Raw genomic sequence first — 20,766 nt, forward strand, 5'->3', positions numbered from 1 at the left:
CCCCAGGAGGAAGACAACCCTACAGAGAGAGAACTCTGCACGGAAGAAGAGGAGGAGAGCGCCGAGGAAATAGAGCTCCAGGACTCCCCAACGAGTACCGCCAGGAGCGGCTCACCTCTACAACCGTCTTCCCCCAGCGAAGCGGAGAGGATGCTATCACAGGCGTTCCTCGTCAGCCTGACAGCCTCTACCGAACGCGATCGACTCCAGGGTGAACGCGATCGACTTCAGGGTGAACGCGATTGACTCCAGACACAGCAACGGAGCGAAGAAGAGGGCATACGCCTGGAGATGAGACGCCTGCCGGTGCCCAAAGAGAAGCAGAGCGTGACCTCGCTCTCATCCAGCGCGAAATCGAGCGTGACAGACTACAAGCCGAGCGCGACAAGCTACAAGCGCAACTAATGGAGCAGCTGATCCTCAAGGCAACACCCTCTCCCTCCGCCAGGGGTTCAAGGAACTCGTCGAGACAACAGTCAAGGGCAGCGTCTCCTAACCGAGCAAGCGACCCTGAACTTGACCAACAGACCAAGCCTATACCCCCCGCAGACCCCCTTCCCCGACCGGTCCAAGCGAGACCCAGCTACAAGGAAGGAGCAGCATACACTGCGGAGAAGCTAAATAAACGACTACAGGATCTAGAGGACCTGATAGAAGAAGAAGAGGGAGAGGAGGAGAACCAAGCCCGACGACAGCACAGTACTCCACCGGACCAGGAGGTCCAGTACAGCCCAGGCTATACCCCCGCGGCGCTGCGCTACAGACCCCCGACTCTATTCACGGGTGAGCACGACGCACGACCAGCCCCGAGGAATAGCACCTGGACCAGCGGGCCATGGTACCCTGCCGGTACCAGCCCACAGAGAGGCGCAAGAGGAGACTCGCCTAGGAGGCCTCTCCCCCAACGCTCGCCGATGTATCAGCCATCCACGGCGTCATACATTGGCACACCGACGATTCCAGACTTCACCCATGAGAATCGAGCACAGTACACGGAGCTCCGAATGTGCTTAGAGACAATGATGGTGGATGTCGTTGATGAACGCCACAAGTATGCAATATTACTGAAGCACCTGAAAGTACCCCGAGCGCACAATATAGCGCTAGCCTATGCCACCTCTACGACCCCATACACCGCGGCTCTAGCAGCGCTGGACCAGAGATATGGACGTATATGGGATTACGTAATCCAAGAGATAAGGCATATTGACCGCCTAACTCACCTGGGGACAGGGCTACAAAGCAGGCACCCAGGCCTCCTGAACGCTGAATGGAGGAGGCATAAAGAGACAGATGACGTGTTAAATAAGCATTAACACACAGGTACCTAACAAAGCTCAATCTCATATACATGACAAAAGACATGCACACGACATACGTATTGAAATGTGGCACAGAAAAGATAGACGCACAAGCACGGATAAAGAGCACATGGCACACACACACACACACACACACAGACGCACGCACGCACGCACGCACACACACACACACACACACACACACACACACACACACACACACACACACACACACACACACACACACACACACACACACACACACACACACACACACACACACACACACACACACACACACACACACACACACACACACACACACACACACACACACACACACACACACACACACACACACACACACACACACACACACACACACACGCGCACAAATCCACTTGCAGTGTGTTGAGGGTAGTTGCTGACAGCTGTTTAGACGGTCTCACACAGCACTCAGTTTGCTCAGGGTACCCCGTCCTACCAGGCTACTATACTGACACGTCAGACCTGTGGAACAACGTACACAAGCTAGCTCTCCATTGGGTCTGAAAGTGGCACGTTGAGAAATAAACAAACAGCCTGCTGGCGAAAATAAAGTACATTTTACCTACCGTGGTTATGTGTTGGTGTCTTGTGTTGTCTCTCCATGGTGATGTGTCTTGTGTTGTCTCTCCATGGTGATGTGTCTTGTGTTGTCTCTCCGTGGTGATGTGTCTTGTCTTGTCTCTCCGTGGTGATGTGTCTTGTCTTGTCTCTCCGTGGTGATGTGTCTTGTCTCTCCGTGGTGATGTGTCTTGTCTCTCCATGGTGATGTGTCTTGTCTCTCCGTGGTGATGTGTCTTGTCTTGTCTCTCCGTGGTGATGTGTCTTGTCTCTCCGTGGTGATGTGTCTTGTCTCTCCGTGGTGATGTGTCTTGTCTTGTCTCTCCGTGGTGATGTGTCTTGTCTCTCCATGGTGATGTGTCTTGTCTCTCCGTGGTGATGTGTCTTGTCTTGTCTCTCCCTGGTGATGTGTCTTGTCTCTCCGTGGTGATGAGTCTCTCCGTGGTGATGTGTCTTGTGTTGTCTCTCCGTGGTGATGTGTCTTGTCTCTCCGTGGTGATGTGTCTTGTCTCTCCGTGGTGATGTGTCTTGTCTCTCCATGGTGATGTGTCTTGTCTCTCCGTGGTGATGTGTCTTGTCTCTCCGTGGTGATGTGTCTTGTCTTGTCTCTCCGTGGTGATGTGTCTTGTCTCTCCATGGTGATGTGTCTTGTCTCTCCGTGGTGATGTGTCTTGTCTTGTCTCTCCGTGGTGATGTGTCTTGTCTCTCCGTGGTGATGTGTCTTGTCTCTCCGTGGTGATGTGTCTTGTCTCTCCGTGGTGATGTGTCTTGTCTTGTCTCTCCGTGGTGATGTGTCTTGTCTTGTCTCTCCTGGTGATGTGTCTTGTCTCTCCGTGGTGATGAGTCTTGTCTCTCCGTGGTGATGTGTCTTGTGTTGTCTCTCCGTGGTGATGTGTCTTGTCTCTCCGTGGTGATGTGTCTTGTCTCTCCGTGGTGATGTGTCTTGTCTCTCCATGGTGATGTGTCTTGTCTCTCCGTGGTGATGTGTCTTGTCTCTCCGTGGTGATGTGTCTTGTCTTGTCTCTCCGTGGTGATGTGTCTTGTCTCTCCATGGTGATGTGTCTTGTCCTCTCCGTGGTGATGTGTCTTGTCTTGTCTCTCCGTGGTGATGTGTCTTGTCTCTCTGTGGTGATGTGTCTTGTCTCTCCGTGGTGATGTGTCTTGTCTCTCCGTGGTGATGTGTCTTGTCTTGTCTCTCCGTGGTGATGTGTCTTGTCTTGTCTCTCCATGGTGATGTGTCTTGTCTCTCCGTGGTGATGTGTCTTGTCTCTCCGTGGTGATGTGTCTTGTCTTGTCTCTCCGTGGTGATGTGTCTTGTCTCTCCGTGGTGATGTGTCTTGTCTCTCCGTGGTGATGTGTCTTGTCTCTCCGTGGTGATGTGTCTTGTCTTGTCTCTCCGTGGTGATGTGTCTTGTCTCTCCGTGGTGATGTGTCTTGTCTCTCCGTGGTGATGTGTCTTGTCTCTCCGTGGTGATGTGTCTTGTCTCTCCGTGGTGATGTGTCTTGTCTCTCCGTGGTGATGTGTCTTGTCTTGTCTCTCCGTGGTGATGTGTCTTGTCTCTCCATGGTGATGTGTCTTGTCTCTCCGTGGTGATGTGTCTTGTCTCTCCGTGGTGATGTGTCTTGTCTTGTCTCTCCATGGTGATGTGTCTTGTCTTGTCTCTCCATGGTGATGTGTCGGTGTCTCTCGTGCCGTAATGAATTCCTGGTGCTGTGATTACATTAAAGGTATAATCTATCTCTCTGCAAAAGAGCCCAGGGCCCCGTTCCCCGTACCTGGATAACTGAGTTAGCCGGATAACCTTCGGTTAAGTCTGACTTAAGCCGGACTTTCCGGTTCCCCGTACCTGGATTGTCCAAATCACCATGACAACAGATCCAAAAGTTTGAGCCTGGTCGAAAGCAGGGTTTAAGTTCAGTTAGCCGGATGAAGCACAGCCACGCCCCTGCAAAGAAAGTGACAGCGCGTTTCCTGAAATTATTCCCACAGTCTAGGATCTGCTTTATACCATTCTGAATTACGTTTTTGTGCTCCATTCTTCCAGAGGGGGCTTTTGAAATGTAAAATAGACCCAAAATGCTGATACTAAATTCACTTTGTCCTAAATAATGCACGTTATATATACCGTGGCGCTCGCTCGGTGCGATGTACACATTATGTGGTTATTTTAACAACGCGCAGCATTGCAAATGTGAATCCCGCGGGGATATTTTTAATGATTGAAACCTATCGCTCGTTTGGCTCTGATTCCTTTCATATTCTCCGCTGTGGATGTTTAATGGAGTGCCTGGATTGTGTTTCATTCAAGCATAAAATTGAAGTGTCTATGCGTGGATTGTGGATCTTGTCTCGTTCATTAATCTATAAACAATGAATTTATCCCATCTGGCACAGTGGCGCAGCGGTAGTGCTCAATCCTGGCAACCCAGCGACCGGTGTTCGAAACCCCGTGTTTCCAATATAATTTTTTGGAATATAATATTAATGATTATACGCCAAAGTAGCCTAGTTTCAAGTTAAAATATTATAAATCTACATGCATTGAGGATGTCATTCTTTATATAGCTCTCAACGTGCACCAAATTGAATTATTCCTACATCGCAAAAAGAAGGGAAAGACTAGGTTTCGAACCCCGGTCGTCTGCGTGAAAGTCAAAAGAAGAACCCGTTACACCACAGTGGAGATAAGTAAAAGATCGACCATACATCAATCAATGGGAAGAGAGCCGTATCGTTATTTTGTATAACAGTTTAACTAATTATTTTCGCTAGCAAGATCTCATTTATTATTCAATCCAGCAGGCAAGTTTAAAGAAATATAATCTGATTGATTGAGGTAATGAGGGACTTAAACTTAGCCTATAGATAACGCATTTAACTTGTCGGCGAGGCGATTGAGCCGTACTGCAATATGTTAATAAAGTTTTAAATCAATTAATCAATCAATGCCGCTAGAGAATCAGGATCTCTGCTATCGATACGTGCTGGCTTTTCAACTGGAGCGGCCGTGCGCACTTATCCTGGGTCTCAAGTCTGGCTTGAGTTAACGAGACTGAATCCACCTTCGAGGAACAGGAAAATCCCGGCTTCAAACATCGGGTTAACTGAATCTGGATAATGACATCTTGATCGACTTAGTTGAACCAGGTACGGGGAACGGGGCCCAGCTTGGTATTGCGCTTTGTTTACTTTTCTGTTTTGGTTCAGTTATTATACCAGCGAGATATCTCCAGACCTCTCTTGGTATAGAGCCTGAGGTGGGGCCAGCAGTAGCAACACCTTCCCTATACCCACTGAAATCCAACCCACACATCAGACAAAAACAACAAAGTGCATGTTGTCATCTCTTGCCTAGAGGTTGCTGTTTGACAGATTCTACCCTTAACTCAATGGCTGCCAACAACGATTTAATACATGTTAGTCCGCCAATCTTTGAACGCCAACCACGTATATATACGTTATTTGATTGTTATTTCTTTTATTCACTATTTCTATTCATAAATCATCCAGGAAGGCTGTGGTACCATAGGGAATGCGTCTGAGATCGCAAAGGTCCAATACCGCCGCCTGCCGCCGGTATTGCACATCCTTGGAAACTCTCTGGGTTGGGCTGTATGTCGATCTAAAAAGTCTGGTCCAGGTTTTCCTAGTCGGGCATGGCGAGCGGTTATAACACATGGATTGAGGATAATCAAGCACTCCCGGTTCATGTTCTTTGGTGGATTATGTTGGCAACACGATCGACATCAATACTTGGAATGGCGATCAGATAATTGTAATATTCTTTTTGGAGCTCATCCTAGTCAAGGTAAGGGCTATATGGTATCAATCTTGCATTGATCGAAGAATCCCTTCCCCGCGATCCTAACGTATGTGTGTATGTAACGTATTCCGTTGGTGACGATCGAAGCATAGAAACCCCCCCCCCCACCCTTTCATGCATTCATGATGAAACATAATACCGATAATATAGCGTTGATTTCAGATTGATTGTTGATCCAGGCGAGGAACGCCACGGTTTCTAGTGAAATGCACTAAACGCTGCATAGCAGCGTTTTCTGGGATTAGACTGAATTACTCTAAAACTATACTCATATTCACCACGGTATAAAACGGGAATGTATGGATGAAAAAAATATTTCTTTTTCACAAATTGAACGATTTCCTGTGTGTTACCAAGGCAACGGGCTGTAAGTAAAATGTACTTTATTGACAAACATTTTTGCATCCAAGCTATTCGTTTATTTCTTAATGTGGCACTTTGAGACCCATTCAAGAGAGCTACAGTAGGTACGTTCCATGGGTCTGACGTGCTATATAAATGCACCATTTACCATTTAATTTAGAAAAGATCTATAGAATATTATTTTCTCAACAAAAATTGCAATCATGGTTGAATAATGGCAATTTGGCTGTGGAATAAGCCATTCATAAAAGCAATTAGCTAGGTAATTTTATAGCAAAATATACATATAAACAAATCATTCATCTTTTCATCATTCTCTCAAATCATAATTTTCCTTTTAATTTAATAATAAAAAAATAAATCTAAATCAGAGGTAGACATACCAAGGAACAAACTGGATTTCAATCCCAATGATTGATAATCAGTCACTGACTAAATGTGACTACAAATGGTTTGAAAAGTCATGTAATAATGGTATAATGGACAGTAACGTTTCATCTTACAGATGCACGTGTTTCACCTCAAACCAGTGCAAAACAATCCTGAAAATCTCAACTGGCGATTGGAGATCTAATCTCTACAAAGTGTGTTTATCCCCAGGTCAAAAATAGCAATCCATCAGTGACCCTATAGTGCTATTCTCTGTCAGGGCCCAGCAAGACGGCACAACATGCTCAAGTGGAGGTAAGTGCCGGGGAGTCCTCTGACAATACAAGCAGGGTTTCAACCTCCCGCTCAATACAGCTCCTCTCCACTGAGGAGGGGGGGGGGGGGGGGGGGGGGGGGGTGGGAGGGCTCAGAAACAGAAGGGTCAGGGAGTGGCATGGCACGACTGTGTCTGTGTGTGTGTGTGTGTGTGTGTGTGTGTGTGTGTGTGTGTGTGTGTGTGTGTGTGTGTGTGTGTGTGTGTGTACGTGTCTCTGCATGTGTGCGTGTGCTTGTTTGCACTCGTGTGTCTGTGTGCACTATAGAGCTGCGCCCTCTTTTTAAGCAGATACTCCATTTAGTGGTCAGTTTGGTCTCAGTCAACAATGATTCTGTCAGTTGATACATTTTTTAATGCACCCCCCCGCCCCTGGAGGAAGTTGTGGAGATTGGGGTTGGTCTCCCTTTCTGACTGAGCCTCGTAGAGCTGGGGGTTGGCTGGGGGGAATCCGGGGACCCCTCTTGGCTCAGGACAGGCCCAGTATCCCCACCACAAGTCAAGTCAAGTCAAGAGTTTTATTTGTCACGGCATACAAGTATACAATGAAATGCGGGGGGTCTTGCAGGTGTTGAAAACAAAGTCTTTGTAATCTCATCTCAGTGATTTAAGGTACAACGTACTTGTCGCCAACAACCAAGGACCTGCATATACTACTGGCTTGTTTGCCTAAGCATTTAATTCATAGGTGCGCTATTGAATTGAAATGTATAACTGGATTGGATTGATCACATGGAACCCTTTCACATCTAATTCCTCATCCAGTCTGTGTACGATGTTCTGCCCCATCTAACCTCTTCTGTTGGGTCAAGGTGGAAGCACAGAGGAACACTGGAGCACATCCTCAGCACCTGTCCTAAAGCACTGGGGAAGGGTCCTTATCACTGGCTGTGCCACGACCAGGTGCTGAAGAGAATCGCTGAGTCCACCTGCAGCACCATCGACCAGAGTAAGGTGCTGTAAGGGGCTGTACGGTGCTGTAAGGTGCTGTAAGGTGCTGTAAGGTGCTGTAAGGTGCTGTAAGGGGCTGTAATGTGCTGTAAGGCTCTGTAAGGTGCTGTAAGGGGCTGTAAGGGGCTGTAAGGTGCTGTAAGGTGCTGTAAGGTGCTGTAAGGTGCTGTAAGGCTCTGTAAGGTGCTGTAAGGGTCTGTAATGTGCTGTAAGGCTCTGTAAGGTGCTGTAAGGTGCTGTACGGTGCTGTACGGCTCTGTAAGGTGCTGTAAGGCTCTGTAAGGCTCTGTGAGGCCCTGTAAGGTGCTGTAAGGTGCTGTAAGGTGCTGTACGGTGATGTAAGGTGCTGTAAGGCTCTGTAAGGCTCTGTGAGGACCTGTAAGGTGCTGTAAGGTGCTGTAAGGTGCTGTAAGGTGCTGTAAGGCTCTGTAAGGCTCTGTGAGGACCTGTAAGGTGCTGTAAGGTGCTGTAAGGTGCTGTAAGGTCTTGTAATATGCTGTACGGCTCTGTAAGGTGCTGTAAGGCTCTGTAAGGCTCTGTGAGGACCTGTAAGGTGCTGTAAGGTGCTGTCAGGTGCTGTAAGGTGCTGTAAGGTGCTGTAAGGTCCTGTAATGTGCTGTAATGTGCTGTAAGGTGCTGTAAGGTGCTGTAAGGTGCTGTAAGGCTCTGTAAGGTGCTGTAAGGCTATGTAAGGCTATGTAAGGCTCTGTACGGTGCTGTAAGGTGCTGTAAGGTGCTGTAAGGTGCTGTAAGGCTCTGTAATGTGCTGTAAGGTGCTGTAAGGTGCTGTAAGGTGCTGTACGGCTCTGTAAGGTGCTGTAAGGCTCTGTAAGACTCTGTAAGGTGCTGTAAGGTGCTGTACGGCTCTGTAAGGTGCTCTAAGGTGCTGTAAGGCCCTGTAAGGTGCTGTAAGGTGCTGTAAGGCTCTGTAAGGTGCTGTAAGGTGCTGTAAGGCCCTGTAAGGTGCTGTAAGATGCTGTAAGGCGCTGTAAGGCTCTGTAAGGTGCTGTAAGGCGCTGTAAGGTGCTGTAAGGTGCTGTAATGTGCTGTAAGGTGATGTAAGGTGCTGTAAGGTGCTGTAACATCAAACATGTGTGTTATGTACATCAAACATAACATCAAACAAGTGTGGACTGGAATGCAGACCATAACCGGCATTAAACCGGCGGGGGGAAGGGGAGTGGATGGAGACGTAGACCGGGCTAATGAGCTAAACCTGTTTTACAATAGGTTTGATACAGCGGCCCCGGCCAGCCTCCCCCGACACTACTCCAGTTGCCCTGCACACTCCCACACCTCTCAGCCCTTCAACTCGAGCAACCCCCTCCCTCCTCCCAACTGCCCACGCCCCCTCATCTCTGGTGCAGCCTGTCTGCCCCCCGCGGCTCGAAGACCCGCTCCTCCCCCCATCACCTGAGACCCCCACAGTGTGGCTCTCTGCAGACCAGGTGAGTACACAGCTGAGCAAGTTACACACAGGCAAGGCTGCGGGTCCTGATGGGGTGAGCCCAAAGGTACTCAAAACCTGTGCCTCTCAGCTATGTGATGTGCTCCAGCTCATATTCAATATGAGCCTGAGGCTGCAGAGAGTCCCGACACTGTGGAAAACCTCCTGTGTGGTCCCTGTCCCTACGTCCAAGGACTACAGGCCGGTGGCTCTAACCTCTCACATAATGAAGACCATGGAGAGGTTAGTCCTGGAGCAACTCCGCCCGGTGACCAAACCCCACCTAGACCCACTCCAGTTCGCCTACCAGCCCCGACTGGGGGTAGAGGATGCTGTCATCTACCTGCTGAACCGAGCCTACACTCACCTAGACAAGCCGGGGAGCACTGTGAGAGTCATGTTCTTTGACTTCTCCAGTGCTTTTGATACCATAAGGCCTGGGCTGCTGGGTAAGAAGTTGGAGGCGATGCAGGTAGAGGCCCCCCTGGTGTCCTGGGTTGTTGACTATCTGACGGGCAGACCACAGTACGTGCGCCTACGGAGCTGTGTGTCAGACAGACTGGTCAGCAACACCGGGGCCCCGCAGGGGAGAGTCCTCTCTCCCTTCCTCTTCACTGTCTACACCAACGACTTCCACTATCGAGTCCTGCCACCTTCAGAAGTTTTCTGATGACTCTGCGATAGTGGGATGTATAAAGGACGGTGATGAGAGGGAATACCGGGAACTGGAAGTGGACTTCGTCACATGGTGCGAAGACCTAAATGTGGCGAAGACCAAGGAACTGGTTGTGGAGCTGGGGAGGAGGAGGAGTGCACCTGTGACCCCCTGTTTCCATCAGGGGAGTTGATGTGGACATGGTTGAGGTGTACAAATATCTCTGTGTGCACATCGACAAAAAACTGAACGGGTCAAAACATGCAGAAGCACTATACAAGAAGGGCCAGAGCTGACTCTACTTCCTCAGAAGGCTGAGATCCTTCCATGTCTGTACAATGATGTTGAGGATGTTCTATGAGTCTGTGGTGGTGGGCGCCTTCTTGTACGCTGTGACCTGCTGGGGCAGCGGACTGAGAGCAGGGGACACAAACAGGCTGGATAAGCTGGTCAAGAAGGCCAGTAGCATGGTTGGGGTGGAGCTGGACTCCCTAGCGAGGGTGGCGGAGAGGAGGAGCCTTGCTAAGCTCCAGGCCATCAGGGAAAACCCCTCCCATCCAATATACACAGACTTGGCTGACAGGAGGAGCAGGTTCAGTGCTAGGCTCACACTACCCAAATGCAGCACTGAACGGCACAGGAAGTCCTTCATTTCAACAGCCATCAGACTATACAATGCATCACTGTGCCTCACTGCATCACTGAGCACAGAGTGGCAGTTACCATCTTCCTGGACTTAGTTTGAAACAGCACTGTGCAATATTACACCTACTGTAGACCTCAGTATATTTTTACTGTATTTATTTACTGTATATTTTATTCCATTTTTATTCTATTTTACTCTACTCTTATCCTAGGCAACTTGATTTGATTCGTTTTATTATTCTAATTTGTGACCTGTTCTGTCTAAATGTTTAAATATTGAGCGAATTGTAGTGTCAAATTTCCCACGGGATAATAAAAGTATTTCTATTCTATTCTATTCTATTAAGCCGTGGGCTAATGCTTCTTGGGTTGGGTCGCCAGGTACTGTCACTGATGACGTGTCCAAGTGCATCACAAAATAACATAAAGTTTGTTGTTATAGCGCCACCATCTGGCCAAATGACACCATATTCGACACTGCACTCCCCTGGGTGAAGTCAATCGGATGAATGGTTCTCAAGATATGTAAAGGACAGACACACTATAGTGCCACCATTTGGCCAAATGGCACCATATTTAACTCAATACTGCACTCCCCTGGGTCCTCAGCAATAGATTCGCCGAGCAGGAAGCCCATCGGATGGAATGGATCGGAGCGGTTCTTGAGATATGTGAAGGAAATAACAGGCAATTCCTTCCTTTATACTGTAGTTAGATTGAATTTAAACTAGGGCTGTTAATCGATACAAATATTTAATTGTGATTAATCGCATGATTGTCCATAGTTAACTGTGATTAATTGCACATTTTGTATCTGTTCAAAATGTTTTCAAGTGTTAAATACTATAGGCGGCCGGGTAGCCCAGCGGACTAAGCGTCTGTCTACCACCGCAGAAACACTGGTATCGAATCCAGCTGTCAGCGGTGCCTCCGGCTTGGCTGGTCGTCATACTGACACAATTGGCGGTGTCAGCGGGAGGGAAGCCGGTGGGTGGTAATCTGGTCGTTGTAAACAGCGACTCCTACAGGTCGGTCAGGGCGTCTGCACAGCGAGGAAGGGATCTGGGTGAGGTAGTGTGCCCTCCCACGCGTTACACTCACCCAATGAGAGTCCTCGCTGCCAGGTGAAAAGAGGCTGCTGGCTGTCTCCTATGTATCGGAGGAAGCATGTGATAGACTTCAGGGCTCCCTAGACCGGCAAGTAGGGGGCAAATGCGCGCAACGACCAGGAAGGGGAGGGGGGAATTGGCATAACGACTAAATTGGGATGGGAGGAAAAGTGGATAAAAAAAAAGTGTTAAATACTCATGGGAGTGGACAGATATGCTTGCTGTATGCAAATGTATTATTACATTTACACTCTGATGTGTGTCACACACACACATGGAGAGACAGAGAGAGGGGAGGCACACACACACACACACACACACACACACACACACACACACAGAGGGAAATATAGAGAGAGGGAAGGCACGTCACACACATACTGTATATTTGTATGAACTGTATATTTGTATATTACTGTATATATTACTCATTACCTTTATTTCTTACACTTAGCATTGTATTTTATTCGTATTACTTTTTTATCATGTCTATTCTATTTTATTATTTGTATTTTTGCACAATCGAGGCAGGCATGGCCACCAACATTTAACTACATGTCTTGTGTGTGTATGTATGTGACAAATAAAACGCTTGAATCTTGAAACATACATACAGAGGGAAATATAGAGAGGGGAGGCACACACAGAGGGAGAGATAGAGAGAGGGGAGGCACACACACACACACAGGGAGAGATAGAGAGAGGGGAGGCACACACACACAGAGGGAGAGATAGAGAGAGGGGAGGCACACACACACAGAGGGAGAGATAGAGAGAGGGGAGGCACACACACACACATACACACAGAGGGAGAGATAGAGAGAGGGGAGGCACACACACACACACATACACACAGAGGGAGAGATAGAGAGAGGGGAGGCACACACACACACATACACACAGAGGGAGAGATAGAGAGAGGGGAGGCACACACACACACACATACACACAGAGGGAGAGATAGAGAGAGGGGAGGCACACACACACATACACACAGAGGGAGAGATAGAGAGAGGGGAGGCACACACACACAGAGGGAGAGATAGAGAGAGGGGAAGCACACACACACAGAGGGAGATATAGAGAGAGGGGAGGCACACACACACAGAGGGAGATATAGAGAGAGGGGAGGCACACACACACACACATACACACAGAGGGAGAGATAGAGAGAGGGGAGAGACACACACACACACATACACACAGAGGGAGAGATAGAGAGAGGGGAGAGACACACACACACACACATACACACAGAGGGAGAGATAGAGAGAGGGGAGGCACACACACACAGAGGGAGATATAGAGAGAGGGGAGGCACACACACACAGAGGGAGATATAGAGAGAGGGGAGGCACACACACACACACATACACACAGAGGGAGAGATAGAGAGAGGGGAGAGACACACACACACACACATACACACAGAGGGAGAGATAGAGAGAGGGGAGAGACACACACACACACACACACATACACACAGAGGGAGAGATAGAGAGAGGGGAGGCACACATACCCAGAGGGAGGGGGTGCACCCATACATACACACACACACACACACACACACACACACACACACACACACACACACACACACACACACACACACACACACACACACACACACACACACACACACACACACACACACACACACACACACACACACACACACACAGAGAGGGAGAGATAGAGAGAGGGGAGGTACAGAGAGATGGGGGGGTTAGAGAGAGATACATACAGGGGGAGAGCGATAGGCAGACACAGACACAGGATACAGAGATAGGGACAGACACATACACAAACACATACATACAAGAACTGCATGTCAGTAGTTAAAATTTACTCAGAAATGTTTGTCTGAATAAGTCTATCACCAAAATGTCATTTATTTTTCTTGTTATATGAACTGGTATGACTGAATGTTTGTACATTTTACAATTTATAATAAAATGAATTATGTGCATTATGCTTCAAAAGATTTATATTAATTTGTGTTCTTTGACAGCCCTAATTTAAACCAATTGAACTGAGCTGAAATTAGCTGAAATTGAGTTGTATTGCAATTATAGTATGTTATCATATTAAGATTATTCATTGTATTAACACTTTGGACGCCACCGCGATATGCGTGATGTGTTGTTAAAAGCACAACACTGTAATATATAGGAATACGTGGCGGTGTTTGCAGGGCTATAACTATATTCTATATTATAGCTATGGATACAATACTATGGCCCATTTGACATCACCTATCTATCGTTCAATATGAGAACAAAGTTTTAGAATAATCCTGTCTAATCCCAGAAAACGACGCTATGCAGCAATACGTGCAATTCACTAAAAACTTTGTCATTTCTTGCCTGTAAACGCTACTATTTTGAAATCACAGCTATATTATCGGTATTATCATGAATGCATGAAAGGGTGGGGGGGGGGTTCGTTTTTTTATGCTTTGATCGTCACCAACGGCACACGTTGTGGAGTAAAATACACACATATATTGTGATCAAAGTGAAATCATGGTTGGATCACAGCAGGATTGATACCATATAGGCCTTACCTTCACTAGGATGTACCCCAAAAAGAATATTCCAATTATCTGATCGCGAGTCCCAGTATTGGTGTCGATCATGACACCAACATAATCCGCCACACATCATGGACCGGAAGCAATTCACATTTCTCAATCCAATCGGGACAACCAGTTCCCTTGCCCGACCAATAGAAATCCGACCGGAGACCTCTGGTCGACCCACAAGCCAAGATATCATGTTTCAAAGGGTACTCGATACTGCCACCTGGGTGGATGCGGCCGGTATTGCACATTGGCATTCTCGAAATTATTCCCCATGTTAACCCAGATGTCCCTGTGCCTGTAATGAATGGAAATATAGAATAAAAGAAATAACGATGAAAACCCGACTATACTCGGGTCTGGCGCTGAACGTTCGGCGAGTTGACCCGACTATCATCGGGTATGGCGTCCAAAGTGTTAAAGCAGTACATAGACAACTATTGTCTTTTTTAGGGGGGGGGGGGGGTAACAGGTCAACAGTAGATGCCACATAGAAGTGGTGACATCATCTGAGAGCTGGCAATATGAAGACGTTAGCACAAGCTTAGCACAGGTGTGTCACATTTTTATAGTAAAAAAAATATATATAAAATCACATCCCCTCCATATCAAAACACATAGAACGGAGCATGACAGAGCCAGCACTCAAGACAAGGTGGACACAGAGAGGGTGGCGTCACAGCGACCCAACGACACCCCCAGGACAAGGTCCCAAGTCCAAACGGGACCCAACGACGCCCCCTGGATAAGGTCCCAGGTCCAAACGGGACCCAACAACGCCTCCTGGACAAGGTCCCAGGTCCAAACGGGATGAGGAGCCAGCATCAGCATCGTGTCAGTGATGTAAGAGTGAACTCTCTCAAGCACAATATGACGTCTTAGAACTTGGTTTGTCCTGAGTCTGACCTCTGTCTTGACCCCACCTGTTAGCCACTTTAAACTGTACTTGGACCTTCAGAGGTGTTAGAAGGAAAGCATTTTTTATTTAAATCTTTTAAGATTCTAATCCTCTTGCATTGCTCATCTAGAGGTATTTTCAAGGGTTAACGTATGTTTTAGAATTCCAAAATAAATATTTTATCTAGCATGCTCCCCAATGAAGTTGTGTGTGAGTATGAACGAGTGCTGTACTAGCGTGTTCTAACGAGTCCCCACATCCCAGTGCATGGCTGGATATTCCACTTTGGGTTTGAGGTTTAAACTGTTATGAGAGGGCGACAGGGTGGCGCACCATGTAACGCACTTCAGTGCAACACGGCCGTCCCGCGTTCGACTCCCGGACCCGGTGACATTTGCCGAATGTCTTCCCCATATCTTCTCCCATCCTTCCTCTCTGTCTATCCAATAAAGCAATAAAATGCCAAAAAAAATTATCAAAACTGTTTTGGGAAACATACATTTTTAGTATTACATGAACACACTACATGCTCTTCACCCGAATAGGTGCTGTGTCACACAATATCACCTCTGTCTCCCTGTCCTCCGAGATCAGCATGGAGACACAAACAGGAGGACAAACAGCTAAACGGTGGACTGCAGGCGTGAGACAAACACCCTTCAAACACGTTGTTACTCACCCTGCCACGTCCCCATGATTGAAATAGAAGTTGGTGTCCATTGTGATTACAAAGCACCAATTAAAACAGGGCAGAGCTGTGTGTGTATGTGTGTGTGTGTGTGTGTGTGTGTGTGTGTGTGTGTGTGTGTGTGTGTGTGTGTGGTGTGTGTGTGTGTGTGTGTGTGTGTGTGTGTGTGTGTGTGTGTGTGTGTGTAGGTCTCTGACATAATGAGCAGCAACAGGGGCCTTTGGCCACCTCTGTGTGCGTGTGTGTGTGTGTGTGTGTGTGTGTGTGTGTGTGTGTGTGTGTGTGTGTGTGTGTGTGTGTGTGTGTGTGTGTGTGTGTGTGTCTGTGGCTGTCAGCCTTGACATAGAAAGGTCAATGTCTTTTCAACAAGACTGACCTCTTCACCAAGGGCAAGTAACAACGGTGTCAGAGACGTTCCGACAGACACAGGGGTCATCGTGTCGGGCCATTTGTACGTGTGCACATGTTCAAGACAGCGTGCACGTTCACATGTGGTTGTGTGTACAGTATGTTTACGTTATGTATTATTTGCACACGTGCACACAATTACAGTAATTGTGAGGGCGAGACATTTAGTGCGAGTGCGAAAAATATGAGAAGCAAAGTGCGGTTGAAAACTTAATGATGAGAACAGTGTTATTGTGTTACCCACTTAATATACTGTAGTACTCAATAGTGCAATAGTGCTTTAGACGTAGCAAGGTATCCCATCTCCCCATTACCATAAATGGCTCAGAGGTGGAGATGGTGAGCAGTTTTACATTTCTTGGGGTCACTATTTCAAATGACCGGAGCTGGCACTCCAATACCAGAACCATTGTTAAAAAGTCCAAGCAACGTCTTTTCTTTCTTAGGAAACTGAAAGAGTTCACTAATAACAGGGTGATTCTACACAACTTCTATCGCTGTGTGATTGAGAGCATTCTTACTTCCTCCTGTACTATATGGTTTGGTAACATTAGAAACCAGGAGAAGAAATCTCTGAACAGAATTGTGCGTCTCGCATGCAAGCCAATCGGGGTTAGTCTGCCAGCTCTAGAAGAGATCTATGGTGCCAGGCTGCTTTCCTGTACCTCTGGCATTATCAACGACCCCTCTGGTCACCCAGCCGCAGGTCTCTTTGTCCCCCTCCCGTCGGGCAGACGCTACTGCTCTATCAAGTTCAAGTTTCAAGTTTCAAGTTTCTTTAATAGTTGTCATACAGAAGTACAGAATACTTTCATACAAAATGCTTCTTACTGTTACGCTCCAGAGACTGTGCTAGACAAGATAGTATCAAATAACATAGTATAGCATGTAGTTTAGAAGAAGAAAATGAGGTCACAGTGTTCGGTATAGACATATGTACAATGTTCTGAGTTACCATATAATATACAATACTATGCAGTGTACTAATGTACAGTACTATATAGTGCAAAGCAGAAATGGGATGAGGTACAATTTAGGTACAATTTACAGTAAGGTGTACGAGTTGTAGTGCAATCCTTCATCAATAAATATAAAGTGTGGGGAGTGGGTGCTACAGTGTGTTTGTTTAAAGTGGGTGTGTGCTATAAAGTGTGTGGAGTGGGTGCTACAGTGTGTTTGTTTAAAGTGAGTGTGTGCGTGTGGATGTGTGTGCTATGTGCGTTTGGTGGTTGTTGTTGTGTAGGGGAGGATCTATGGTGGTTGTTGTTGTGTAGTGTTCATTCATTGTTCGTTTAGCAGCCTGATGGCCTGGGGATAGAAGCTTCTTCTGAGTCTTTCTGTGCTCGCCTTGAGACTCCGGTATCGCTTGCCTGACCGCAGCAGTTCAAAGAGGCAGTTGTTCGGGTGACTGGAGTCTTTAATGATTCTCTTAGCCTTGCCCTTGCAACGCTTGTTGTAAATGTTCTGGAGGGTGGGGAGCCCCCCTCCAATTGTGCGTTCGGCTGAACGTGTCACTCTTTGTAGTCTGCTTCGGTCTTGTGCAGTGCTATTCCCAAACCAGGAGGTGATGTTGCCGGTCAAGATGCTCTCTATTGTACATGAGTAGAAGTTCTTAAGGATCTTCTGGCTGACTTGGAACTTCCTTAGGCGCCTGAGGAAGTAGAGGCGTTGTCGTGCCTTCTTCACAACACTGTCAATGTGTGTGGTCCATGTCAAGTCCTCGGATATGTAGGCTCCGAGGTACTTAAAGCTGTTGACTCTCTCAACCGGTGCCCCGTCGATGCTGAGGGGGCTGTAGTCCTTGACCCCCGACCTCCTGAAGTCCACAATCATCTCCTTTGTTTTGCTGACGTTCAGGGAGAGGCTGTTTTCCTGGCACCATCCCGCCAGGACCTTGACCTCTTCCAGGTAGGCCCTCTCGTCGTTGGCAGAGATCAGGCCCACCACCACTGTGTCGTCAGCAAATTTGATGATTGTATTGCTACTCCGCTGAGCCACACAGTCGTGTGTGTACAGGGAGTAGAGGAGGGGACTCAGAACACAGCCCTGGGGGGCCCCTATGTTGAGGGTGATGGATGAGGAGGTGCAGTTGCCTGCTCTCACCACCTGGGGTCTGCCAGTCAGGAAGTCCAAGACCCACTGGCAGAGGTCATAGTTCAAGCCCAGGTCCCTGAGCTTGGCTATGAGTATGGAGGGGACTATGGTATTGAATGCCGAGCTGTAGTCGATGAATAGCATTCTCACATAGTTCCCCTGCCTCTTGTCCAGGTGTGATGCTGCTGTGTGCAGCACATGGGCTATGGCGTCCTCCGTGGACCTGTTGGGGCGGTATGCAAATTGCAGGGGGTCCATGTTGATGGGGAGGGAGGAGCAGATGTAGCCCTTTACTAGCTTCTCAAAGCACTTCATGGCTATGGAGGTGAGAGCTACAGGGCGGTAGTCGTTGAGGCAAGCAGGCTTGGATTTTTTGGGTACAGGGATAATAGTGGACTTCTTCAGGCAGGTGGGGATGACAGCCTGTTCTAAGGACAGGTTGAAGATGTCAGTGAATACTGGGGCCAGTTGGTCGGCACAGACTTTTAGGACGCGGCCGGGGATGCCGTCCGGACCTGCTGCCTTCCTGATATTCACTTTTTTAAAGGTCCGCCTCACCTCATGCTCTGTTACCCTGAACACTGCGCCTCCATCAGCAGCCGACCCCCCCCCCCCCCCCCCTTGCCGTGGCTTGTGAGCTGGTGTTGTTATTACCAGCATCAAACCTCGCATAGAAGGTATTGAGGTCATTTGCTAAGGAGATGTCACTGTTCAGTTTGAGGGAGGCGCCTTTGTAGTCTGTCATCGTTTTGAGCCCCTGCCACATAGCTCTAGAGTCAGCTTGTTCAAACTGGAGTTCAATTTTATCCCTGTAGCGCCGTTTGGCCTCTGACACTGTCCTTCTTACGTTGTATCGCGCCACCTTGTGGTCATTCATGTTGCCTGCCACTAGGCCGTCGTTGTATGCTTTGGTGCGCTCTCTCAGAGCTTCACGGACGGATTTGTCTACCCAGGGTTTTTGATTTGGGTAAACTCTCATTTTGGTAGTGGGGATTGTTTCTTCCACCATAGTACAAACATAGTTCAGCACTGTTTCCGTGTAGACATTAATGTTATCTGTGTCGCGGAACACATTCCAGTCTTTGCAGTGAAACGCAGACCGGAGCGTCTCCTCTGACGTCAAATCCCATTTCTGCACCTCTCGCGAGACTACAGGAGTACTTTTGATTCTCTGTTTGTACATTGGTGAAAGAAAGATTGACGCGTGATCTGATTTACCAAAGCCACTATCAGAATGAGCCTTGTAGCCACCTTTAAATTGCGTGTAACAGTGATCTAGGATGTTACCGCCTCTGGTGTTGCAAGTCACATGCTGATAGAAGTCAGGTAATACCTTTCTCAGATTGGCGCTATTGAAATCACCCAGAACCACATGCTCTACCTCTCGGTTTACTAAGAGTTTCTTCCCCAGTGCTGTGCGCAGCCTGAATAACTCCAAAGGCTAGATTTGTATATTATTCTATTTTTAATTTGGTGTGTTATTAGTCAGGTTGTGAAAGTGCTGTTTCTATGTGTGTGTGCATCACGCACTTTGATTATATGCACTTTTACTGTAAATTGTGCCTCTATGCATCATGCACTTTACTATTATATGCACTTTAGGGGATGTTGATCTTAACCTTAGCATTTGTCCTTTTATTTTATTTTTTTTGGTACTGTTTCTACTCTGCTCCTGTATTGGATTAGTTGTAGACACACAGTGTTGCTCTGTACCTGTATTCCAATGTGGATTCGTACATACATGGCAAATAAAATTTCTGACTCTGACTCTGACTCTCTGACTCTGACTCTTAGTAGTAGTATCTGACTGAATAATGACACAGAAAACCCCAATTATCTGCCATAAATACGGAGCAAGCTGTTTAAATATTTGGTGATTAGTTCCAGTGTACACATGCACACTCATTCCCACACGTCGGGTAGGGCTGCACGATTTTGGGAAATAATCAAATTGCGATATTTCGGACAGATATTGCGATTGTGATTAAATGTGTGATTATAAATATATATATTTTTTTAAAGCAGCCCCACAGAGGTTTATTCTAAAATGCGGCTTGCATCTGGCCTACGTGGTGGGTCTGTTCGGGAGACTGAGCCTGAAAATGTTTCTTTTTACCTGGGAATCGATACCGGACCTTACCGGTACCCAACGGTACCTTTTTTTCTGTACTTTACTCTCCCTCTCTGAAGTCTAAACTTCACAAGACACAATCTAAAACCCCTTACCTCCCTCTCCCAAGCCGTTCCTACAACAATAACAACAACTTGCAAAGGAGATCTTGTATCTCAATGGGACTTCCTGGTAAAAAAAAAAGAAAAATTATAATAATAATAGCGATATTTTTTTTCTTTCGATTTGCTAATTGCATCATTTCAAATAGCGATTTTGATTTAAAATCGATTAATCGTTCAGCCCTAACGTCGGGTTATTTATCTCTGCGTAATTGCGACAATAGATGGTCCTTGAATGACCCTCTCACCCTTTTATCTATC

At 47.3% G+C, this 20,766-nt stretch overlaps 1 pseudogene across 1 annotated transcript in view; it reads left to right on the forward strand.

Annotated features, from left to right (window-relative positions):
• Positions 1–20,766, forward strand: part of LOC311226498 (beta-1,4-galactosyltransferase 1-like) — a 690,468-nt pseudogene that overhangs the window by 67,430 nt on the left and 602,272 nt on the right. The window contains exon 3 of the transcript in view: positions 7,610–7,746. The product of the transcript in view is annotated as a beta-1,4-galactosyltransferase 1-like (transcript). The remainder of the gene's footprint in view (positions 1–7,609; positions 7,747–20,766) is intronic.

This window comes from Notolepis coatsorum, assembly GCF_963971535.1.
Source record: "Notolepis coatsorum genome assembly, chromosome: 4".
Taxonomy (NCBI): Eukaryota; Metazoa; Chordata; class Actinopteri; order Aulopiformes; family Paralepididae; genus Notolepis; species Notolepis coatsorum.